Source organism: Pinus tabuliformis, chromosome J (genome assembly GCF_031772625.1).
Source record: "Pinus tabuliformis cultivar Carrire ecotype Pingquan chromosome J, CPIR1, whole genome shotgun sequence".
Lineage (NCBI taxonomy): Eukaryota > Viridiplantae > Streptophyta > Pinopsida > Pinales > Pinaceae > Pinus > Pinus tabuliformis.
The window spans coordinates 47,905,547-47,926,168 of NC_142295.1; positions in this window are offsets into that span (position 1 = coordinate 47,905,547).

A 20,622-nucleotide genomic window follows, 5' to 3' on the forward strand; every position below is an offset into this window, starting at 1 on the left:
AATACTACTGTTTTAAATATCAGTTTCATTTTTATGGTAACAGGAATGTGTCATTTTATTCATGTTTGTGCATTATTGTCAATATGGGTAGTTTGTCTCAATGTTGTTATCATGTATCTCTGTTCTTATGGATTAATTTCTGATTTCTGAGTAACTATTTACTCAGAAATCTGCCTTATCAAAACTGATTTATTGAATGGTAATATGTTGTGAACTATTTCCACATATTATTGTTTAGTTATTGGATTTCCTGATTTGATAATCAGTATCATTTATGTGAACTACTTCCTGAGTGTTGTTGGTTTATTATTTCAGTTAAAAGGTCTCAATAGGATGTGTTTTGATATCCATAATATCAGTTAATTGAACTACTTCATTAACTTGATATTCATTATAAACAAGACATATCTAAATCCCAATACTTTAATTATCTTGCTCTTAGTTGGGTTAGATCTATATCTGCCTAATTAAGATAGGATTTAGATTAGTTTCTTTTGTTTGCATCATAGAATAAGCTTGCATTTAGAGTAAATTCTACATTCTTTTAAGTCCTCTCCTCAAAGAGGCAAAACTTTAGCTATGGCTTGGCTGAACCCAAATCAGCTTAAGGGTCATTCTCTTGCCTGATCAACAAGAAGAAGTGATCTGATGTCCCTGTCTATTGGTAGTTAAAGATACATTATAAACCAATAGCAATAGGGAGAAGGTAACTGGACTTAGTTGAACAGTCGGAGCCACCACACCAAACGGAAAAAGAGCTGCTTTAAGGTCCGGACCGGGTGGTTATCCCCCAATGTTGTTGCAGCGATTTTCGAGGCATCAACACCTTGGAAACACACTTCTTCCAATCTGCTAGATTTTGAGCATCAACTGTTGTTGGTTTTGGAATATCATTATCAATGAATTCCTTCAACCCATTATCCTCCAGTACTGCCTCCATTCTGTCCTTCCATGCAACATAATTTGAGCTTCCCTCAAGGGCATACTCAAGCCTTAGTTCATTGAAATCCATGTTCTCAATCTGAAAGAAAACCTTCAACATGATCTGTGTAGGTTTTAACCTTGTAAAGAAATTACTTGCAAACAAATTGTTAAAAAATAGAAAATAAACAATGGCAAGAGCATAAAACATAAAACATATATACACAGATATTTTCCCTGGATCCCAAAACTGGGACTACTAGATTGATTTTTCATTATATTTCTTTCAATGTTGCAACACATATATATACATGTTGAAGCATCCATAAACCCCAATCCATCAACCCTGAATTAGAACATAACCATAGTTGTAACACCCCCCTCATAGGTATACCCAAAGTAACCATGTCAATCGGGGTAAACATGAGGAGAGATGCTACTACAATCAGATTCGACCTCCTATGTCACCTTAAGGAAGTGGAATCGATGAAACATCACATACAGTCATCCAACATCATCAACAGAACCATCAGGAGACAAGTCAGCCACAGAGACAACCTTTTTGGCTTGAGGGGCTCAGACCCAGGTTCAGAGTTAGTTGGCCTAACCAACAAAACCCTATAATATCGGCCCTTTCGGAAACAATCCACGTAGCACAGACCATAGTCTCACCTGAGGCAATATTGAGAGATGCTAGAACTAGGTTTTGCATCCAGAGGAGCTATACAGTGTGGCTATAAGGTTTCTTTTAGTTTAGGGCTTAATCCGACCTTTGTGAATCGTTAACCTTATTGTTACAATTGTAGATCGTTTCCTACTTAACAGTCTTACGATTTGTGTGTAACTAGTATAACATGCATTATTCATCATATAAAACAGTATTTGAACCTTCACGATGCAATTATAGAAGAAATATATAAAAGAGAACCATAATCAGGCAGAAATACAGAAACTACGTGAACATATAAAAATACACATATTTGTTCCAAATTCTTCTTTATTATTTCAAATCTTCACTAATACAATCTTTCTGACCCTGCACAAACGACTGCAGGGGCCTAAGAACATAGATATAGACTTACCAAGGTCCCCTTGCACATAACTGCAGGAGCCTTCCCCTTTGCCCAAATATAGAAAGATTTCGCAATTACATATTCAGATCATATCATAACATGAAAGATTCATTTCTTTGACTCACTACAACATCCCTTTATATATCTTTTACCCTTACAATACCATGGTCTGCAAACCATGGGCGGAGCTCAAATAGCAAAATTTATCCCATCCCTTTACAATATAAGGGGCTTTAACCCACCTTAAAGAACTTTGACTCCAAGAACTCCGTGCAAATCGTGCTCATCTCCTCAAAATGCGGAGACTTTACATGACTTAGATAAAACTTGGACCTAGGGGACCCCTACCCAACAGGCCCCCAACACAAAGATGTGACTTGTCCTCGAATCACTCAACTGGTACGTCCTGAACCTTTTCTTTGAGGCCATTGTATGCAAACTTCAATGGATGAAGTGTCTCGGTGCACTGCGCTACGGCCTTTCAAACTACCTCTATGAGCTTCTATGTCGTCGGCCCTTCTCTCATTAGACCAATTGTTCTCTGTGTCTGCTGCATGCTCTTCAACTTGCTCTCAAATGTCTATGAGAGTTGGCTGGCCTACTCTGCCCAAGGATGTGTCCATGCGGAGATTATTTGTGCCTTCCACTGCAGCTCATCAATTTGTCCTTGCAAAAGCGTTCCTCCGGAAGACGGGCAAACCGTTGCACAGGTGCTAAGGTCCGTACCATTGCTTTGAGCTCATAAAACTGTAGTTGTTTATCTCACATTTCTGCCTCGATCTTCTGCACGTGTTGTTCCTCCTGTAGCGACGCCCATATCTCCATTGTGTCTTCAAAAATCTGACCAAAATCCTTGACTGTAGTAGCTATTGTTTCCATGTTGACTTTTATTGCAGCCTCACGCTGTGCTCGAACAATTTTTTGGCTTGAGTGGCTCAGACCAAGGTTAGATGCTCTAATCAACAAACACCTATATTACCGGCCCTTTCGGCAACGATCCACGTAGAGCAGACCGTGGTCTCACCCAAGGCAATATTGGGGGATGCTAGAACTAGGTTTCTTCATCCAGAGGGGCTATGCAGTGTGGTTGAAAGGTTTCTTTCAATTTAGGGATTAATCTGACCTTTGTGAACCATTAACCTTATTATTACAATCGTAGATCGTTTCTTACTTAACACCCTTGCGAGCTACGCGTAACTAGTCTAACATGCATTATTCATCATATAAAATGATATTTGAAACTTCATGATGTAATTATAGAATAAATATATAAAAGCGAACCATCATCAAGCAGAAATACATAAACTATGGGAACATACAAAAATACACAGATCAGTTCCAAATTCTTCTTTATTATTTCAAATATTCACTGATACAATATTTCTGACCTTGTGCATGCAGCTGCAAGGACCTGCGCACACAACTGCAGACTTACCAAGGTCTTTACACACACAACTGCAGGAGCCTTCCCCTTCACCTGAATACAGAAATATTTCACGATTACAAACTCAGATCATATCATAATATGAAAGATTGATTGTTTTGACTCACTAATATGTTCCTTTATATATCTTTTACCCTTACAATACCATGGTCAACAAACCATGGGCACAGCTCAAAATAGACTAATTTATCCCATCCCTTTACAAAACAAGGGCCTTTGACCCGCCCTAAAGCCCCTTTAACTCCTAGAATTTTGTGAGAATTGCGCTCCGCTCCTCAAAATGCAAAGACTTTACATGACTTAGACAAGACTTGCTAGGGGACCCTACCCAACAGGGGTGTGCAGACTCCTGCAGCTGCATGCGTAGGGTCAGAAAGATTGTATTAGTGAAGATTTGAAATAATAAAGAAGAATTTGGAACAGATATGTGTATTTTATATGTTCATGTAGTTTCTATATTTATGCATGATTATGGTTCGGTTTTATATATTTCTTCTATAATTACATCGCGAAGGTTCAAATATTGTTTTATATGTTGAATAATGCATGTTAGACTAGTTACGCACAACTCGCAAGACTGTTAACGCTCTACAACCGTACATCCACCCTACATAGCCCCTATGGATGCAGAAACCTAGTTCTAGCATCCTCCTATATCACCTCAGGTGAGACTATAGTTTGCGCTACACAGATCATTGCCGAAAGGGCCGATTATATAGGGTTTTGTTGTTTATGGCAACTAACTCTGAACCTGGGTCTGAGCCCCTCATGCTAACAAGTCTGTCCCTGGTTCCCACTGCTATTCTACATCTCTTAGGCCATAGTTGCTCTAATGCTATGGGAAAGGGAGCGACCAGCAACCCAAAGTCACTCTCACATGCCTGCCTGCCAGTGACTGTGGACAAGTATTGCCAATTCTGTTCCAGCAACCCCGGGATTTAAGCTACTTTTCTAGCCCAGAATCCTAGCCTCTGCCCAAAACTTGTTGTAACTTCTAGAATTCATTAAAAAAATGATAACAATTCTTATCAATAAAAAATCACCCTCAAGACTAGGCCTGAGCATCCCCAACCGGGACTAACATTCAGTCAAACACTTGGCATCAATGCAACCTACAGGTCTAGGATACAAGACAGATCATAAACGACTTAAACAACTTATGAAACATAATCAAAAGGATCACATCCTTTTCCATTGAACTACTAAATCATCAATTAGGTCTTGCATCCATCCATTTAATATTTACAAGTAAATATATGAAATAACCATGACATAAACCAGTCATTCAACCATGCTTATAACCAACATAAGCCATATAAATATCATAGATATGAAAGCCATTAAATCCACATATTATTCGGTACAAAAGTAAGAGAACTTAGCTTTTATTAATCATAAGCAAATCTGACTAGGTTCGAGACTTCCACGTAGCACCCGACTGTAGACATGGTTGAACCAAATCTCTCTTTTAGTCAGTCACCCCTGTACCATATTCCAATCTTAAATGTGGGATCTAACAAAACAAATAATCCAAGAACAACCAAGGGAATCCAGAGGTTAAACCACCTCCACCCTCACCAAACCGTGATCACACCAAAACGGGTGCTCCGATCAAAACCAAGCAGAACTTGGAATGCCATCTAGAATCCATCACTATCCTTGAGGAATTTTTCGTCTCCTTAGGCAATCCAATCCTAGATCACTAGGCCCTAAACCAAGACCAATCTCTCAAGCTTTACCACAATCCAAACCTGGATTACTAGGCCCTAAACCGAGAATTATCCCTCAGGATTTACTATGTATCCCACCAAAATAGGTCAAGGGATTCCTAAGCCTTTTGGAATGAACCTTAAGACCACCTCCACCCCGGACTCTGAAATTGATTCAACAAACCAAAGCTCAAAATCGAGATAAACATCCCAACATACCATGGCATCCAAAAAAAGGCAAGGCTAGGCTAAAAACCATTTTCCTAACCTAGGAAAACCATTCCACCAACAACAAGAGAACCATACACCAACATGCAAAGTCATTCATGTCCAAACCAGCTAGGAAATCACACATGCAAAAGGTTACCTACAAGTATTCCTGCTAAAGCTGCTTGAGTCCTGCTCTTCCTTCCTTGATTCTTGATTTCCTTTCTTTCCCTTTGCTTGCTTTTCCTTCCTTGATCTAAAGCTAGAGTGCTCCAAGAAAACTCTAAGCGACCAAGAGTGAGAGAGAGAAAGAATAATGAGAGAGCTCCAAAGTAGAACTGACAAAATGTTACACTGACCAAGCTTAACACTAAGCAACTTGCCAACTGATCCTCAAAACCTTTTTATCAATGAGGCCTCTAATTTCTTCATTTTCCATTATTTTCCTTCAATTTCCTCCTCACATGCAGCATGTGACCTTTCACCTTACTTTTCTCCTAATTTTCTTTATTTTCGTAAATAAATGTGCCAAAAATGTATTTTTTCCAATTTTCTTAGCCAAAACACACATCGAGTGATTCCCACTAGGATATATTTGCCCAACATTCAACTTGGAATACGTGTCCCTTACCCATGCTCTTATTTTTTCCTTTATTTACTTTATTACATAAACTTTTCACCAGGGTTGTTACAGAACCCTCCCCCTTGGGGAACATCATCTTCAGTGTTAAACCACACCAAGACTTCAGCAAAACCGCTAAAAAGAAAACATACTGCCCATGGAGCTTTATAACTTAGCTCGCTGCAGTATTTACAATGAATGACGTGCTTAAAAGTAAAACATCATGAAAACATGACCAGATAACAACCATACCACATACTCGAGCTTTATAACACAGGTCATTACAGTATTTTACAATAACCACATATGCACATTCGCTAAACCAACAAATAAAAGGATACGATGCATGTATCAATAAACAAGGGAATCCAGAGGATCACACTTCCACCCTCAAAGTAATACCAGGATTCACCTCCTTCCCAGGAAGTCCATAATCCACTGCCACAATCAAAATTGCATCCAATGTCCAGCGCTATAATCCTGCGCCACTTGTCCCCTCAGTGCACAGTGACAAGCTCATTGTTCTAGGTTGCATTCCCAATGTGCATTTGATTCCATCTGGCAATGCTAATGACCAAAACTAATATTTTTGTGACATTCGCTTCTCTGCTACACAGTCACTCAGGAAATACGGTCACCCCCTTCTGTGTAGTCACTCGCCTTCCAAGTTCCTCGGAATCTACTAACCCGAGCGATCCATCCCTTGGCAAGGCTTCCTTGCATCGAAAGATACAAAACCAAGGAATATACCTTCCTCAAAACCATCATATTGATCATAACATGCTCATGGCAACTAATGGACACTATTGGGTACCAGTGCCCCACAATGGCCCTACTCTTGAAGTGTTTTACCAGCATACTGCTACATGTTCCAATTTATTTTGTTGTTGCTACTAATTCTTGTAGTCAATTTCAACCACCCAACCGGGCATGTTCATTCATTCTTGTTCCAAGCACATAATTTCCATTAGATTCAAATAAATTGAAATAACCTCAAAGCATACCTCATTGGTAGCTCGTCAATAAGGTACACTTGAAATTATGTTCACTTCCTATCACAACAAGTCAAACTAACTATTTGATCAAAACATCACGTATAAACATATCACATATAGTTATCTCAAAACCAATCCATCATAAATCACATGTAACCATCATAAACCAGAATCATAGATCACATATAATCATCATATACCATGGTCATAAGTCACATGCATAATAAAACTAAAATAAAATGTGGATACTTATCCTTTCATCAATCCTTAGCTTCTACCATTGTCTTTATTCTGTATGCACTCCAAATCGGTTTCCACACCAGACAAACACCCAGTGCCTTCTCCTCAATCATGTTCACATACACATAGTGTGCATCACACACATACAACTACACAAGTCATACAACACCATGCAATACATGCATCTACACTAGTACCATATGTACCACATGTACACTACAACCACCTGCACAACGTGTGCACAACATCACATGTACATGTCACCACCTGCACAACGTTGAGACAACGCCACATGTACACTGCACCATTGTACAACATGTACACAATACCAAATGTACATAGTACCACACGCATGACATGTACGCGACACCACATGTACATAGTACCACATGCACACAACACCACATGTACAACATGTACACGGAACCACTTGTAAAATCATGCACACAACACCATATGTACATAGCACCATATGTACAACATGCATAGAACACCATCTGTACATAGCACTGCATATCCAACATGTACATAGCATCATTTGTACACAGCATTGCATTTCCAACATGTGCACAACACCATATGCACACAACACCACATATTCATCATGTACATAACACCATCTATACCCAAAACTGCATATGCAATATTCGTACAACACTATCTATACCATCATGTACATAACATTGCATAAACAACGTATACACACACTATGTATACACAACACCACATCCGCACAACATCATAGATGAAACATGTACAACATATACAACATATGCACAGCAATAGTACCTCACATCTAAAAGCACATTGTCTCTACCAAGAAACCTTGATCCCAGTGTCTTATCTATGTTTATCCTAGCATGTCACAGACCACACTGCTTTCACTTTGTTGATGTATCCCTCGGTATAACATGTCCATCACATAAGCATAGGAATAATACAAGCATACAATATAAATTCATATTCACAAGATACCGACCTCATATATTTGTCATGACTACTCTTCCCACTTGATTCCTCATAGCCAATAACTTCTTCATGCCCTTCGCATGCATAAGCAATCATTCTACCACAAGAACGATCCCTAACAACCCTATCAGAAAGTGACAATATACATACATACATAAATAATCATTAGCATAAAAAAATCATCATCCTGTCAAACAACAACATACATACATATATAAACATTATGATAATCATGATCATGACACAAGTACCAAATAACATAAGGTCTAGGTTAAGAGAACTTCCTTTATCTGTGTACAACATGTGCAACATTGAGAACAATCATTTCCAACATAGCCAAGGCATCTAACACCTCATATCCATTTAATTTACCTTTCACATGTTTGTACTGCCACCATCCATTTACCATTATGGACCAATCAGTCCAACTGACTGTCATAGTCTTACCTTCCACTATGCTTACTCATGCACAAAGCTTCATTTGAGTCTTACCTTACCTATTGGGTACCATACGACTCTCCCTGAGTTCCACTAACTTTCCTCTTTCCCAACCAATTCCCAAGACTCAAAACATAAAAGGAAACCCAAGAAACAAACAAGAAGAAGATCATGAAAACCCATAACAACAATACAACACCGCAGCAAAGTGGCATAGCTATGCACCAGACACATGCAAAATCTCAAATCAAGTGCAACAATCACAAAAGACCAAAAGAACAAGACTAACCATATACACCATGACTCAATCCCCATGGTTCCTAGTGCTTCCAAAGGAAAGCTCAACCTGAGCCTTCTTCAATATTTCATGGCAATCTCTCTTGCCATGCAACTCCCTGCATTATACTACCATAAACACATAATGTCAGTGCATAAATAAACATAACAATACATTAGTTACCTTATCTTGTTGTGCCAAGCACATTACTTGCAACTGAACACATCCATGCCATCTCTCAAGGGGCTTCAATTATCTTGACAAATCCACCTGTAACTAGAGACTAGCTAATATACCTGTCAAGTACACATTCATGAATCTAGCACCTATCCACGTAATGTCAAACAAAATCAAGGTTAAGAAGACTCCCTGTATGAAAAGCACTCATTTTTTTGGAATTAGGGTTTTCTGAACATAGCTAAAGGAATTCTTGTCCAATTCCTTTCTTTTGCCCTTTTTACCTTGTTGCAATCAAGGCTTACTATGCATTGTCACATCACCCAACTGTTAGTTATATAAACACATCAACTATTACCTTGTCACGCTAATACCAAGCATGTTTCCTGTAACTGTTCACACATGTCAACCACATGTTCCACATATCAAGACAATCATATCCATCAATTCAAAAGCAACCTTTACTAGGACTAACAATCATGTCATAATCCATAGTCATCAGTCATAATACATAATGCTACAACTATCACCTATCATACTCAAGTACATGCCAACTATCTCAACTCATATGTATTAGCACAATCATCTTAAAACAAGATCATTTGAACACATACTCATATTATGCAATTCATCAAACATTCAACCAACTTGCAACATACCATGTTAAATAAATCAACTAGATGACATAATCAAATAGTCAAGCACCAAATATACAACATAAGCAAACTCGTACCTTACTATGTCTCAGGGGAGGCTATCTTGTCTACACAATCAATCTAGTTAGCACGATATAACTTCACAACATATCAACTCAAACATAAATAATATCATGATATCCAAAATAGTCACTAGTTAATATGTTTACATCATAACTCATACACAATTATCATTCACACATATGCAAATTTAATCTAGATTAGTACAACACCATATCACAAATATGTCGTCTCATACCTAAATATCGTAACCATAACCATCTGCACGGGCCAATCCAATTTAGCATGATACATATAACATCAAGCTATAAACCCTAATCATCAAGCTAACTATCATTCTCATCAATACCATATAACATAATCATCAAGTTATCTAATGTAAAACAACAATAGCAATGCATACAACTATAGGTTACTATCATTCTTGACTATCCGACACATGTGCATATAACTACACTAATCAACTAACATATATCATGAATGTAACCATAACATCAAAAGACATGTACATAACTGTAATGTATATAAACCTAATACATATCACAATCATTGACTTACATACATGCATGCCAAACATACAATATCTGTATGACGATTTGCTCTTACCCCCAAGTCCGATACTGCAACCTCATTATAATGCTCTACATCTCCTACTCTATCTCAACCAATAGATTAGCATCATAATATACCAATATCACCCTAATGACCTAAATTGCATACCATGACTTCACAAGGCATGTTTGACCTACTATTCATGCATAACTATAACCAAGACCATACATGCATGACCACAACCATTACTCCATTGTACACATTGCCTCATGCAACTATCAACTTACATAAGCAATGCTTAATCAACTACACATACGCATAACCGCATGTAGTCGAGCATAAGCGATCAATTCTTGTAATCAACCTACAAGACTAATGCATGTAATCAAATAACCAAGAATGCAACCCAACATACAAGGATGTAATCAAGCTGCATATACTCATGTAACCAGTCATATACTCCTGACGATGCATTCCATAAAATCAACATCAAGTTCCTCATGATAACCTTACTACAACCATGATCAATCATTATGCAATGCAACAAGCACATGGAATGAAAGTGTAAGAGACACACATGCAACTGACATGCATGCATGACCAACACATTCACCCAAGGAGAGTGCAACCACGCTCTGATACCAATTTGTAACACCCCTCTCCCAGGTCTACCCAAAGTAACCATGCCAACCAGGGTAAACATGAGGAGAGATGATACTACAATTAGATTCGACCTCCTATGTCACCTTAAGGAAGTGGAATTGATGGAACATCACATATAATCATCCAACATCATCAACAAAACCCTCAGGAGACAAGTCAACCACTCAGGCAACATGTCCCTGGGTCCCATTGTTATTCTGCAGCTCTTAGGCCATAGTCACTCTCATGCTATGGGCAAGGGAGCCACCATCAACCCAAAGTTTCTCTCACAGACTTGCCTGCCAGCGACTGTAGACCAGAATTGCCAATTCTTTGCCAGTGACCCCGAGATTTAAGCCACTTTTCTAGCCCAGAATCCTCGCCTCTGCCCAAAACTTGTTGTAACTTCTAGAATTCATTAAAGATAGATAACAATGTTGATCAATCAAAAATCACCCTCAAGACTAGGCTTGAGCATCCCCAACCGGGACTAACATTTTGTCAAACACTTGGCATCAATGTAACCTATAGGTCTAGGATACAAGATAGAGCATAAATGATTGAAACAACTTATGAAACATAATCAAAAGGATGACCTCCTTCTCCATTGAACTACTACATCATCAATTAGTACTTGCATCCATCCATTTAACAGTGACAAGTAAATATATGAAATAACCATGACATAAACCAATCATTCAACCATGCTTATAACCAATATAAAACCATATAAATATCAGAGATATGATAGCCATTAAATCCACATATAATTCAATACAAAAGTAAGAGAACTTAGCTTTTATTAATCATAGGCAAATCCAACCAAGTTCAAGAATTCCACGTACCACCCGACCATAGACATGGCTCAACCAAATCTCTCTTTCAGTCAGTCACCCTCGTGCCATATTCCGAGCATGAATGTGGGATCTCACAAAACAACCAATCCAAGAACAAGCAAGGGAATTCATAACTTAAACCACCTCCAACCTCATCAAACCCTGATCACACCAAAACTGGTGCTCGGATCACAAGCGAACAGAACTTGGAATGCCATCCGAAATCCATCCCTATCCTTGAGGAATTTTTCATGTCCTTGTCTCTCAGGCTTTACCGCAATCCAATCCTAGATCACTAGGCCCTAAACCGAGACCAGTCTCTCAGGCTTTACCGCAATCCAAACCCGGATCACTAAGCCCTAAACCGAGACTTCTCCCTCAGGCTTTACCACGTATCCCACCAAAACCGATCATGGGATGCCTAAGCCATTGGGAATGAACCTTGAGACCACCTCTGCCCCTAATTCTGAAATCCATCCAACAAACCAAAGCTCAAAACCAAGATAAACATCCCAACATACCATGGCATACAGAAAAAGGAAAGGCTAGCCTGAAAACCACAGTCCTAACTCGGAAAAACAATTCCACTGACAGCAAGATAACCATACACCAACATGAAAAGCCATGCATGTCCAAACCAGCTAGGCAATCACACATGCAAAAGGTTACCTAGAAGTATTCCTGCTGAAGCTACTTGAGTCCTACTCTTCCTTCCTTGATCCTTGCTTTCCCTTTACTTTCTTTTCCTTCCTTGATCCAAAGCTAGAGTGCTCCAAGAAAACTCTAAGCGACCAAGAGTGAGAGAGAGAGAATAATGAGAGAGCTCCAAACTGGAACTGACAAAAGGTTACACTGACCAAGCTTAACACTGAGCAACCTACCAACTGATCCTCAAAAGCCCTTTTATCAATGAGGCCTCTAATTTCTTCATTTTCCATTATTTTCCTTCAATTTCCTCCTCACATGCAACCTGTGACCTTTCACCTTACTCTTCTCCTAATTTCCTATATTTTCATAAATAAATGTGCCAAAAATTCCTTTTTGCCTTTTAATGCCTCTGCTTTTGCTAATTTCCTTAGCCAAAACACACATCCAATGATGCCCACTAGGATATATTTTCCCAACATTTAGCTTGGAATACGTGTCCCTTACCCGTGGTCTTATTTTTGCCTTTATTTACTTTATTACATAAACTTTTCACTGGGGACGTTACAATAGTTCCCTTGACCGGATCTACAAAATACCATGGGCAGAAAACCATCATGCCCAAAACCATGTACAAAACCCATGCAAAAAACCATAGGTAGGTTCGCCCACCTAATATAGTTTCCAAAAAAATATTCCTGGGGTGTTGCTCCGGACTCCATAGAGGGGGGCTACCACTGCCCTCTAACCCCCTGACTTTGCGCATGGGGCTAGTTGTGGAAAGAATGTAACACACACTCCACAACCTTCAAATTCAAATCTCCTGCAATGAAAATTTCGAAATATCTTCTCTACAATGATTCCAGCTCTTATACCACGTAGAAATTAATGTGTAGATTCAAAACTACTCATGAAATTTAGTAAATCACAAGACTTGAAGCTACTCTAGTAATCTGTGGAAGTTAATTCACCATCTAAAAAAGAATCATTGACATGTGAATATGAACATCACACATACACAGAGATTTGTCTAGGGGAAAGAAACTGCTCAAAACGCCTTACTATCTATATTGCATTAATCAAAGAATCTGGATGAATACAATATGCTTGCTCAAGCTTGAGCACAACCTGCACCTGTATCTTCTATCCTCTGCTTGAATGACTGATCTTGGCCTAACACTGTTGGAAATAATACTGAGAGGGGGGTGAATCAGTATTATCGGATCAATAATTTTTCATTTCCCAAACAGATTTATATACACTACTTTTGTGAAGTGAACTACCATCTACATGCTATTGTGATTAGTGAAACCAGCATATACCCAGAGAAATTGTGATTTAGTTAATTTATCATGTGTTGATCTATAATCAGTGCATCGGTAACTTATTAAACAGTGTGGAAAAAAACAGAATAACCATCACACATAAGTAAAACACATGAACATCAAGATTTAAGGTGGAAACCCAATGCAGGTGAAAACCACCTGTTGTTGTCGTCTCTGTCTTCTTTTAATAATAAGAAAATTTGTTTACAATCTTGTATTGGCGCAGACTCATACTAGTACACAAGCACCCACTTGCAGAAGGCTACAACCTTCTCTTGTTTTCTGTCTTCTACTAGAAGGGAGATACAACCCCCTAGCTCTTGTACTAGCCAATGTGTTTACTAGTACGTAGGCGCCAGCCTACAGAAGGCTACTACCTTCTCTCTTCCTCTAGGGACCACATTTCATAAATTTTCAGACTGGATGCTCCTAGTACATAAAAATACACATGAAGGCCTCATTTCATTAACTTTTCATACTGGACCCATAAGAAACTTTGAAACCGAAACTGCATCAAGCAACAATCAGTTAATCTGAACAATCATATCATTTTCACAACACTGTGTTGAACCCAGAAACCTACATCATCATTCAGAACCAGCTGCAACCTCAAAAATCATGCATCAGAATGTATACGCTACTTTACTGAACCCAACATGCGTGTATACGCTACTTCCTTTAATCAACCTTGCGTATACCTTCAAAACTCATGAAACATAAAACTTTTGAATCAATTCTGTACCAACCAGCAATATACTAAACATCTACTATCAATTTACAGAGCGTTACACAGGTAGTAGCAAAGATCACCCTTTTCACTTATACAATCAATCAATCAGATATCAAACTCCTCATGCATTCAGTTTTACATTCAGATCTAAGAAGACTTCATTAATAGACAACAGTGAAACAACAGTATTGATCAAATAGATCAGTCATCTCTGAACAGCATACTTTTCTTTTGCATACGCTACTTGGAAGAGCCGAACCGGCGTGTATACGCTACTTCACCAAAGCGAACCAGCATACAGATTGCAAAAATTAACTCATAACTTCGTTGTTATTCCGGACTTTAGACAAATCCAGATCATAACATTCAAAGAATAAAACAGGTGTACACAATTAGATCTGGCCCAACCAATATCAGATCATTCAATGATAATTCATTTCATGTCTCATGATCCTGATCCAACATTGAATTCAAGGTGCACAAAATATTTCAGATCAAATCACCAACATAGCCCCTACAACATAAAATATATTTCAAATAGAAGTATTCCTTAGAAACCCTTTTTACTTGCACGCTTTGGCCATATGATCTTCTCCTCCTTATATAGTTTTAGGCCTTTCTAAATAGCTCGAACCAAAACCACTTAGGACCCATGGTATTCTTGGGCGGGATCAAATAGTCGTTACTTCGCTCAATATTGTGGGCTAATACCATGGTATTTACCCCTGGTATTCTCTACTCTTGAAATTCCTTGATTTTCCAACATGTACGCGCTTTTCCTCTTGCAGGAGTGCGTGTATATGTATATGCACTTTTTTTTTTGTGCACCTGCATGCATACACTTTTTTGACTAAGTGTACCTGCATATACATCTTAAACTAATTTTCACCATCCTTTACCTTCAACTTCATTCTAGTATACTTTAGTTCCATCTTCATGTTCTTTTGTACCAATGCCCTGTTACATCTGAATGGATCTGTGACACTGTGGGTTGCATTTCATCAAAACTGAACTGACCTGTGAATGAGCTCCCATTATGGAAAACACTTGTATCACAATGCCAACATCTCCCCCTTTGGACTTGATGGCAACCATGTTGGTGTTGATTACTGCAAGTTGTAGAAACTGTTAGAGATAACAAGCAACACCAAAATAGACTTTAGCTCCATCTTCCTATTCTTTTGTACCATGCCCTGTTACATCTAAATGGATCTGTTACACTGTGGGTTGCCTTTCATCAAAACTGAATTGACCTGTGAATGAGTTGCCATCAAGGACAACACTTGTATCATAATGCCAACAATCTCCCCCTTTGGACTTGATGGAAACCATGCTGGTGTTGATTACTGCAAGCTGTAGAAACTGTTAGAGATAACAAGCAACACCAAAATACTCTCCCCCTTTGACATCAAGGGCAAAGGGCAGACCAAGTTATTCTCCCCCTTTGATATACATTATGTTGTCCATGCTCCCCCTGAGTACATGCCGAGTCTGCAGAGATATGTTTCAAAAGAATAACATGACTCTATAACTCAACTAAGTGAGTATGACCTCCCTATTACCAATGACTCATACATACATCAACCACCCAACAAAGTGGGGATACACCGTATTTGACTCATCCACCCAATCAAGTGGGGATATACTAATTGTTTATACATGACAAAAATACAACAATTATTACATCATCCATCCCATGAAAAGTGGGGATACAAATTACATCATATGTCCAATAGGACTCATTGAAATATAGACCATGATAGAAGAAGTCATATCACACCCTAGATCTTTACATGACTTATGCAGCAAATTATATGAGTATCTGAAGCCATAGATGAACTTAGCAACCATGATGCCAACAACGCTGAATGTGAGTGAAGGCTAATTCTCCCCCTGAACCTATGCTACCTGTACATTGTCAACAAGTCACTCATCAAGGCATCTTTGTCAGTCAGATAAAAATCAATGAACAAATCATATCGTCAGACTGTAATCATTAATATCATATAGAGCACCCATATCAGAGTCTGACCCACTGTTTTTCTGTCAGAAAAACATATACGCTCCTTCAACCACAGAAACCCACGTGTATACGTGACTATACTTCATGAAACATGCATATAATAACCTTCCTCTGAAAACTAGATTTAATAGCAAGATGATGCAGCAACTACTCCCAGCTTTTGTCTGAGATATTCAAATGTTTCTCTGGGAAGTGGTTTAGTGAATATATCAGCAACATGTTCTTTGGAGGGAACATACTCCAATTTAACCTTTTGTTCAAGCACTTGTTCTCGTAGAAAATGGTACTTAATGGGTATGTGCTTGGTCTTGGAGTGCATGACAGGATTTTTCGAAATACTAATGGCACTTGTATTATCACATAGAATTCAGATGGGTGTAGTACATGTGATCTGAATGTCTTGCAATGTTTTCATCATCCAAAGTAGTTGTGTGCAGCAAGATGCAGTAGCCACATATTTTGCTTCAGCTGTAGATAAGGCAATCGAACTTTTTTTTCTTGAACCATGACACTAATCGAGAACCCATATAGAATGCACCTCCACTGGTGCTCTTTTGATCATCAACATTTCTTGCCTAATCTGCATTTATATATGTATGAAGAGTAAGGTCTGTATCTTTAGGATACCATATTCCAAAGTCCTAAGTTCCTTGAAGATATTTGAAAATTCTTTTGACTGCCTAGAGATGTGATTCCTTTGGATTTTCTTGGAACCTTCCAACAATTCCTACTGCATGCATGATATTAGGTCTAGTACTTGTTAGATAAAGAAAACTTCCAATCATAGATCTGTAAGTTGGTTGGTTTACTGTTGGTGATTCATTGTTAAAACTGAGACTGCATCTTGTTACCATTGGAGTACATACTGGTTTAGAATCTTCCATTCCGTACTTCTTCAAGATCTGCTTGAGATATTTGGTTTGTGAAAGAAAGATACCATATTTTGTTTGATGTACTTGTAGACCAAGAAAACAAGTAAGTTCACCAAGTAAGGACATTTCAAATTCTTGTTGCATTACTGAAGAAAAATTCTAACTCATGGATTCTTCATTTCTACCAAAGATGATATCATCAACATAAACAACAATAATTAGCAGTTTATCATTTTCAACATTTGTGTATAAATTGCTATCTGTAGGACCTTTTGTGAAACCTTGTTGTTGTAGATATTTGTCAAGGCGATAATACCAAGCCCTTGGAACCTGTTTCAGACCATAGAGAGACTTTTTAAGCTTGCATAGGAGTTTTTCATCATTTCCAAGAATGAATCCTTCTAGATGTTCAATATAAACTTCTTCTTCTAAATCTCCATTAAGGAAGGCTGACTTTACATCCATTTGATATACTTTGAATTTTTGAAAACTAGAAAGATCAAGAAACATCCTTATGGCTTCAAGTCTCGCAACAGGTGCAAAAGTTTCTTCAAAATCTATACCTTCTTGTTGAGCATACCCTTTACAAACAAGTCTGGCCTTACTTCTAATAACGTCTCCATTTTCATTCAGCTTGTTCTTAAATATCCATTTTGTTCCTATAACATTTTTATCATGAGGTCTAGGAACTAACTCCCAAGTATCATTCTTTTCAATTTGGTCAAGTTCTTCATCCATGGCCTTGACCCAACATTCATCTTTGTAGGCTTCATTTACATTCTGAGGTTCGGTGGAGGATAGTAATTCTAGATAGCTTGACGTCCCTATAAGAGTTCTTCTTGTCTGTACTCCAGCCCCCTTTTCTCCTAGAATTTGAGATTCTAGATGATTCTTTTGAACATACCTAGATGGAGTCTTTTCCCTGTCTGTTGTATCTTCTTCTGGTGCTTCATTGGTTTTGTCTTCTATATCATTTTGATTTGATGTGCGAAAGCATTCCCCAACTTCCTCACTATCATATTCCTCTGTTGATTTCATTTATTCCGGATTTTTGCATGCTTCATCAATTACAACATCAATGCTTTCAATAATTTTCCGAAGTCTTTTATTATAACATTTGTATCCTTTACTTTTGGATGAATAACCAAGAAGAATTCCTTCGTCTGCTCTGGGTTTGAACTTACCAAGTTTTTCATCAATCCTTTTGATGAAACGTTTTCTTCTAAACACTTTAAAGTGTTTTACAGTAGGAGGCTTACCATACCAAAGTTCATATGGAGTTCGATTGCTATTTATCCGAACATTTGCTTTGTTGAGAATAGTCACGGCAGCAAATGCAGCTTCACCCCAGAAGGTTGCAAGAGTTCCAAATTCATCAAGCATTGCTCGAGCCATTTGTTGAACTATTTTGTTCATTCTTTCCACCACGCCATTTTGTTGAGGAGTTCTTGCGATGGAGAATTGCCTCTTTATTCCATGTTGTTCACAAAAGTCAAAGAATTCATCTGATATGAATTCTTCCCCTCGATTAGATCTGAGACATTTTATTTTTCGATCTAATTCATTTTCAACTAAAGCTTTGAAGGCTTTAAACTTTTCAAATGATTCATCTTTGTGCTTTAGTAGACCTATCCAACACATCCTGGAAAAATCATCAATAAATAAAATAAAGTATTCTTCTCCACGAGGTGACTTTTTCCTTGTTGGTCCACATAAATCAGTATGGATGAGTTCAAGAGGCTTACTTGTTGATCCTTCTTTTTCATTGAAGTGAACTCTAGTTTGCTTACCGACTTGACATGGTTTGCATATGGTATTTTCTGGGATGTTGATATCTGGAAGATCATGAACTGCCTTGAGCCTACATGCTTTTCTTATTTGAGAAAAGCTTAGATGTCCCAATCTTCTATTCCATAGCCAGTTTTCATCGGTTTTTCTTAGATAGCATTGTTGTTGTCCTCCTTTGAGTATGTATAAGTTGTTTGGAGTTCTTGTTCCTTTGATCACGGTCTTTCTTGTATCAAGCTCATGAACCACACATATGTTTGATTGAAACACAACTTCATTTCCTTGATCACATATTTGACTAACTCAACAAGTTATGCTTTAAACCATCTACATACATGACATTTCCAGCTTTAACCTTTTCTTTCAAGAAGACAGAACCTTTACCTTTAATGACAGTTGGAGTGTCATTTCCAAATGAGACATTCTTTTCTTTTTCTAAAGCATTATATGAATGAAGTTTCTCTTTATCACATGTCATGTGTTTGGAGCATTTGTTGTTGATGTACCACTGATTTTCTTGTCCTTCTGCATACAAAGCTATGTCACATCTTTATGATTGAGATTCCCTCTTTCTCCATATCTTGGGATTTAATGATGTTTTCTCCTTTTGAAGTGATGACCGAAATTTTCTCTTGCATTCAGATTCTTCATGACCAAAGTTGTTACAAATCAAACATTCTACTTCATTTTCAAGAGGAGAAAAGTTATTATAGGAACTTTTCTTGATTCCTGTTACATTCTTTTGATTTCATGCTTCTCTAGTCATGATGGTTTTGTAAGCAACACATTGAGAAGCCTTATGCCCAAAGTTATGACATGAAAAACATTGCCCATTAAAGAAGTTTCTGCGATCATAGAATCTTCTGGCACTGTTTACTTGTTGGTTGAGGCTTCTATTGATATTCATCCTTGGATTAAATTGGGTATGATTTACCTGATGAGTAATTTTAGGCCTTTGCTGACGATTGACATACTGTTCACTAGTCTTTGTTGCATCAAGATAGCTTCTAGTGGAGGCTGACAGCTTCTGTGATTGAGATGATTATTCAATATATCCAAGACCTATCTTTATCAGAGGAGAAAGTTAAACATTGATGATTTCATTTAAAGTTTTAGATCCTTTAGCAAATCTAAGATTAAGAGATTTTGTCTTCTCAAGTTCTTTTCTTAGACCCACAATTTCACATTCTAGATTTTTATTGTGTTTTTCTCTTTCAGTGAGTTGGTGAGTGAACATATCGATGATCATATTCTTTTCTTCTAAACAGATTTTGAGTTTAGTAATTTCTTCAAGAAAGTCTTCCTCTTCTAAGGCATCCAAGAAATCATCATTTTCATAGGCCAAGAGTAGTCTATAATCTTGGTCAATTTCATCTTCATCACTATTGGATAAGCCATCACTATCTTCATGAGTATAGTAA